The sequence below is a fragment of the Mus pahari genome, unplaced genomic scaffold, assembly GCF_900095145.1.
Source record: "Mus pahari unplaced genomic scaffold, PAHARI_EIJ_v1.1 scaffold_7568_1, whole genome shotgun sequence".
In the NCBI taxonomy this organism is placed as follows: Eukaryota; Metazoa; Chordata; class Mammalia; order Rodentia; family Muridae; genus Mus; species Mus pahari.
In genome coordinates, this window is record NW_018393040.1 from 57,251 (window position 1) to 64,649 (window position 7,399).

General features: G+C 42.1%; 1 pseudogene; it reads left to right on the plus strand.

Moving 5' to 3' along the window:
- LOC110315321 overlaps window positions 1-6,955 on the plus strand; it is a 14,578-nt pseudogene extending 7,623 nt beyond the window's left edge.
- The last annotated feature ends 444 nt before the right edge of the window (window positions 6,956-7,399 follow it).

Genomic DNA, 7,399 nt, shown 5'->3' on the forward strand with positions numbered 1-7,399 from the left:
GTTTTATGTGGAGGTCTTTGATCCACTTAGACTTGAGCTTTGTACAAGGAGGTAAGAATGGATCTATTCTCATTCTTCTACATGATAGCCNCCAGTTGTGCCAGCACCATTTGTTGAAAATGCTGTCTTTTTTCCACTGGATGGTTTTAGCCCCCTTGTCAAAAATCAATTGACCACAGGTGTTACACTCTAGTTTTTAATATAATATTAAGTTGATTCAGCTTTCAACAGAAATAACTAAAAACAGAAGTAAAACTTTACAAATCAAGGAGTGTAAAAAAAGCTATGGAAAGATAAAGTACAAGTGTGACATCTGGAGAGTGGGACTCGGGGAGAGGTTCACTATGTGTTCACTTGTCTATCAGTTACAATAAAAGGACACCTACAAGTCAGTTATCAGATAAAGAAAACAAGAAAAAAAAAAAGCAGGGCCACGAGGCAGCTCTAAAGACTCCATAACTAACTTTCGTAATAAATCTCACATGCAGCTCAGTTTAGCCAACATCATTACTGCCCAGGCTCATAGTTGGCAATTAAAGCTTCAGAATGGCACTTACTTACAGAGGTGGGGGATACCAGATAAGGTGGCATGGGAAAGGTTCACATATGAGTGGAACCTGGGAAGTCATCCAGAAATATCTCTGTGAAGAATTGCATCGCACATTGATTTGGTATCTTATTAATCCAAAGCCCAAGAAATCACATGGGCTGCCCAGCTTCATTGTAAGTCTCTCTTGGACACTAGCTCTTAGTAGCTCTCTACCAGCATTTCTTGAGGGATGTAAAAGAATGTTCTAGCATCCACACCCCACAGAAGACTTCAAATTCAGCACAAGTCAGCTCCTCAACTCCTGACAGAGCGTTGGATGAAAGGTAAGGATTTGTGTCCAGTATATTTGTTTTCAGAGTTTGATAAAGTATTTCTCTACATTCATGTCCTTCTCTTTCAGTACTGAGAAGCTGCACGTGGGGACTGCTACATTGGATTTCCTTCAAGGAAACCATGGAGACATGAGGCTTCCTTTAAAAGGAGTGTTGTTGCAACCTTAAATATGGGAGGAATGTCAGTAAGATTACTGAGACCATTGATTCTTCTGTTATCCCACTTTTTCAGCTGTGTTGCCATGGGGAGAACGGTGCATCTTACATTCATTTAAAAGGCATGGTGAAAGCTAATGTGGTCACATACTTCCTTGATCTCAGTATTTAGAGAATGAGGAAGGAGGATTACATTCACCTGAAGTCAGCCTGGGCTACACAGAAGGCTGCAGCCCAGCCTGGGCTACATGGAAAACTGTCTCAAAAAGAAAGAAAGAAAAGGGAGGAATGAGTCAGGATCACATTCAAACCTTGTTTCCCAGACTGACTGCTACTAACCAGGTCTCATTGTTCTATTTGCTTTTCAGTGTTATTTTCCTTGGCACATCTGAGACCTGAGAAGGTGACAAAAGAAAAAGGATAGCACAAACTGCAATATTTGAGGAATATGCCTGAGTTGACTGGTTGAAGGATAAGGATGATGCATGATTTTTCATCATAAGACATTCAATAGTAGAGCACTGTTTGTAACCCTATACATAGCCAGAGAGGAAGAGTTTCCCAGAAGACAATAAATCCTATGAAAAGTTTTAGTAGTAGAGAAGATCAGTCATGCAAGTGGAGGATCACTGTCTTTGGCAACTCAAACAACTCAGGTCAAGACCTAGGAGCCAAAAATTCACTACTCACCACCCTGTCCATTCTCCTAGTGATGTCTCCCAGTAACTCTAAAACCACATGCTAAAACTGAAAAGCACTGTGTCCAGACAACAAAGATGCTAGTTTGCTTTTCATACTCTCCAGCCATTTAAGGTTTTGAAAGCTTGTCTTAAAAATAGATAGATAGATAGATAGATAGATAGATAGATAGATAGATAGATAGATATAAAAACTATATTTTCTGCCTGATAGGAGAATGGAATGACCCTCTGTCAACCACTGGGAGCCTCCTCTCCAGGTTTGTCCTCTGAAGGGAGTCACTTCTAGTTTGTGAGGCAGAAGAGAGACACTGGAGTGGGGCATCTGTCCTTAATTGGCATATACCTTTATATCTCTTCCTCCTCACTTGATTCCCTTTCTCATTTCTAAAATTTAAAAAGAAAAATATTAATTTTTACATCTTGGACTACTGGAAGAACTAAAAGAGAAAATAGCAGTTGATTTCAGGTCAGTTGCGATTTTATAACTAGGTTTTGTGAGAGTGCGTGTGTGTGTGTGTGTGTGTGTGTGTGTGTGTGTGTGTATGTGTCTGTTTATCTGTGTATCTTTGTATGTGCATGTGTGTGTTGTTGTTGTTTCTTTATATTTTAAGTCCTACACTTCTATTTCCCTTCAAAAGCTCCTCTCAAGCAAAGGCTTATTCCTGCAAAATAAATACCACTAAAGACCTTCTGGGAGAAAAAAATGGAATCCATTCATGTGGCTTACTTCACACCATGACAATTAAGTCTTCCTTTTGTTGTTCCATTTTAATTTCTCCCCCTCTTTTCCTGAGACTGAGACCTCACTCTCCTTCTTCTGTTCTTTATGTTGCAGGGAAATTCAGTCCACGGTCATATATAACCCAATGCCACTCTTCTCCAACCCAACCTACCCATACACACACAATGTATGTACAAAACTAAATCTGCATACTCAGCCAAGCCATACTGAGTCCTGTGCTATGGTAGAAGTCAGGTTTCCCTCAGTAATGAAAGAATTTTACCCGCCCCCCCCCCCAAAAAAATAAAACATTGTAAAAACAGATTCAGAAGGAATCTCAATCACAGCTCTAGTAAAATTTCAGAGCAAAGCAACAGAGTAAGCAAGCTGTAAATCTGGGCAGCAGCCAGGAGGAGGGAGATGGAGAAGGGGAAGAGAAAAATCCTTGCCTTTGACATCCCAGGAAAGCTGGCATGTCCAGCAATGGAAGTGGGGAAGAAACTGCATGGTGGAAAGGGATGTGGGTTTCAGAAATGATGGAGAATGTCCAGAGTGTCAGGAAATTTTTGCTTTGTCCAGGGAGTGGCAACATTTGGAGGTGTGGCCTTGTTGGAATAGATGTTACCTGGTTGGAGAAGGTGTGTCACTGTGGGTGTGGGCTTAAGACCTTCACCCTAGTTGCCTGGAAGTCAGTCTTCCACTAGTAGCCTTTAGGTGAAGATTTAGAACTCTCAGCTCTGCCTGTGCCATGCCTGTCTGGATACTGCCATGCTCCCACCTTGATGATTCTGGACTGAACCTCTGAACCTATAATCCAGCCCCAATTAAATGTTGTTTTTATAAGACTTGCCTTGGTCATGGTGTCTGTTCACAGCAGTAAAACCCTAACTAAGACAGAAGTTGGTATTGGCAGTGGGGTATTGCTCTGATAGGCCTGACCATGCTTTTATTGGAAAGAATGTGTTTTTAGGACTTTGGATTTGCAAAGCAGTAGAATGCTTTAAATGGGACTTAATGGGTCCTCCTAGTATAATTTTGGAAGACTTTGTTGCTGGGAGTAATTTGAACTGTCTTGACCTGGCCCAAGAGATTTCAAAGGACAAGTATTTCAGAATGTGGCATAAAGACTGTTTTTGTGGTATTTGGGTGAAGAATGTGGCTACTTTTTGCCCTTGTCTGAAAAGTCTGCCTGAGGCTAAAGTGAAGAGACTCAGATTAATTGCGTTGATGATGGAAGTTTCAAAAAAGCTCAGCAGAGACTTTGTTCTCTGGTTAAGTCTTATGAAGAAAAGTTTGAACAAACATAGCAAACTTAGAAAGGAAAAATATAAAATATATGGTTTGAGTATAAAATGGATACCAGGAAGTGAAATGGAGCAAAATCCTGCATTCTAGGAGATAACAGATTAAGGGAGTGGTACCTTGAGACAAAATCCTACCCAGCTAAATTTAGATACAGGCATGTTGGTACACACCTTTAATCCCAGGAGACAGGTATGTTGATCTCTGTGTTCAAGGCCAATCTACAGAGCAAGACCCAGGTTATCCAAGCTTAGGCAGAGAAGGATTTGGAAAACAGAAAGCCAGTGACAATGTAATAGTACAAGCTGGTCATGTTCTAATTCTTTCAAGCAGCAGAATTTGGCTCCTTCAGCTATGTGGCTCTGGCTCTAGAGTTAAGAATGGAAAGAACTACTGGGACAATTGATGCTGGTTAGCTGGAGCTAAGAAATTAGCAGTGATTATCATGAGACCAGCATCACTGAGGTGAAATCTCCTGGGAATTGTTTTCTGGAAGCACAAAGAAGCTGTGTTCCAGAAATAGCCAAGGTTGTACCTCATGATGCAGCTGGACTTGGTAATGTGTAAGAATCACCCAGGTGGTACTGGTATTGAAGGCATGAAGGTCTCATGTAAAACAGCTGAGGCTTGGCACTATGAGAGGTCATGGAAGACCATTAGAGAAGGTATAGCCTCAGCTGTAGTTGATGGCCCAGGACTGGTGGGTTTATGCAAAGAATTTGAGGCTTGGTACCATGAAGAGGTGAGAGGCTATTGGTGAAGCCTAGTTGGAGTGGAACACCACAGTGTATTGGAGATGTCAGTACCATGGGATGATCACCAAGAACAGCAGCCATAGTGGAGTGAATCAACCTGAGCTTAGAGTGCTACAGAAGGCAGAGTTGGAGAAGTGATGCCAGCCTTAGGAGGAATCTCAGACACTGAAACAAGAAGCTGTAACATTGAAATTGCCTTGGAGACTCAAAGATGTTAAAGATACCAGAGCCATGGGATCCATGCTGAGGAAAACTGCTAACAGGGAGTGGAACTAGCCCAGGAGAAAGCAGTTTGTTGCAGTCAACAAAGATGAAAAAGGAGTGGAGACCTGAAGACCACTTTGACATCAGCCATGGAGATACAGAGTTTGGGGTTTGCCCAGCTGGTTTCCTGTCTTTCTTTGGGGATTACAGTTAAGTGATTGGATGAATCTCAGAAGAGACCTTGAACTTTGGATTTTTAACATTGTTGATACTGCTATAGACTATGAGGCCTTTAAAAGTTGGACTAAATGCATTTTGCATTATTCTATTCATGAGTATGTCCCCCAAGGACTCATGTGTTTGAACAATTTATGTACAGGAGCTTCACCAGCCTCAGGTAATAAGGTAGCAGGGTTAAGAATGGCCTTTCATGCAAAACTTACTCATTCAGTCAGCAGTAAGCTCTGGTAGTGCGTGATCCAGGCGTTGGTCATCCAGCGGTCTGGTGGTTGCCTGACAATGCTGTCAAGAGATTGTGGGGACACTATGGTAACACTCTGGCCCACACAAACACACCAAACTCACACAGACTTACCTCCAAGGGTTGTCTTCGAATTTCTGGGGACCCCCAAAATCCCGGATGAGCCCCCAAATGTAGGACCCCCCAAGGGACTCCCCTCAAGTCACAAGAGTCAGAGTATCCTAAGGAAAGATGAGAGACCTTCTTGTTGCAAAAGCGTGAGGCAGCTTTAATGGCGGAGCTCTGGGCCGATATGTGCCTCACTCAGTAGATAGAGGAATTGACCACGAGACTCGAAAGCTAGGGGTTTTTATTGGGTAAGTGTCTGGGGGTTAAGAGAATTTGCGTAGTAACACATGTTTGGCTCATTTGAACATCAGCAAGGTGATTACAAGTCAGCAGAATAGTACATGCAGGCTAGGGTGACAGGAATTCCAAGGGCCCAGGGCTTATCAGGGTTGACAGAGTACATCTGGGTAATGTATAACTTCAAGCACTTTAAACTACGTCTTAACGAGCAGGGCAAGGTGCCGCCCTGCCAGATGGCTATTGAGTAGGCCAAGATAGCTCAGGCCAGTTCCTGCATTCCTCTTCCCTATCTTTATGGCCAGTTAACTTCAGTTTCAAGGTGGGCCAGGAGGCTTGTTTTTCTAAGACAGTTTCTAGTTATGAGCTTTCTTATTATTAAAAAAACTTTTATAACTCACATTATTTGAACCTTGAATTTATACAATTTCCTTTCAGGATCAACCATCTCATCCCACAAAACAGAATCTATACCACTGAATGAAACTGGTCATCCCAAGTGCAGTCCAATCCTGACCCTGTCCTTCCTGGTCCTCATCACTGCCCTGGTGGGACTGGCAGGAAACACCATTAAACTCTATCTCCTGGGATTCTGCATGCTGAGGAAAGCCATCACAGTCCATGTCCTCAACCTGGCTCTAGAAGACTCCTTCTTCTTCTGCTGCCACTTCACTGATTCTCTGCTATGTATCATTGACTTCTATGGCATCTGTGCCCATAAATTAAGCAAAGGTATCTTAGGCAATGCAACAATCATTCCCTATATCTCAGGCCTGAGCATCCTCAGTGCTATTAGCATGGAGCACTGGCTGTCTGTATTGTGGCCAATCTAGTACAGCTGCCACCACCCAAGAAACATGTCAGCTATCATATGCGCCCTAATATGGGTTCTGTCCTTTCTCATGGGCATTCTTGATTGATTCTTCTCAGGATTCCTAGGTGATACTCATCACCATTTGTAGAAAATTGTTGACTATATTATAACTGCATTTCTGATTTTTTTTTTTAATGCTTCTCTCTGGGTCCTGTCTGGCCCAGAGAGGTGAGGATCCTCTGTCGTTCTAGATGGAAACCCCTGTCCAGGTGGTATGTTACCCTCTCTCTTATAGTGATGGTCTACCTCATCTGTGGCCTGCCCCTTGGGCTTTACTTGTTCCTGTCATATTGGTTTGGGGTTCATTTACATCATCCCTTTAGTCACATTTACCAAGTTACTGCTCTCCTGTCTTTTGTAAACAGCTCTGCCAATCCCACCTTTTATTTACTTGTAGGCTACTTTAGGCAACATAGAAAGCAACTGGCCCTCAAAATAGTTCTTAAGAGGGCTCTGGAGGACACTCCTAAGGAGGATGTATATACAGACAACCATCATCAAATAACCACTGAGATGTCAGAAACTAGATGTTGAGAGTCAACACAACATTAACTTACTCTTCTCTCAGAAATACCTCAGTGATTGCAACACTTAATTGTTCTGTTTTTTTTTTTTAAAAAAAAACAATTTTCTTATACTTCTCAAAGTAGTCAAAAATGAGAATTTCTCCAACATTCTTGGGACTCTCAATAAATTTCTCAAATATCCTCGAAAAAATTTCTCATAGAACACATTTTTTGCTGTTTTCTTCTTTCTTTTTACTTTTTATTTTTCATTAGATATTTTCTTTACTTACATTTCAAATGTTGACCCCTTTCCTGATTCCCTCTGAAAACCCATTATCCTCTTCACCCTGTTCACCAATCCACACACTCCCACTTCCTGTCCCTGGCATTCCTCTACACTGGGCCATAGGGCCTTCACAGAACCAAGGGTCTCTCCTCCCACTGATGACCAACCAGGCCATCCTCTGCCACA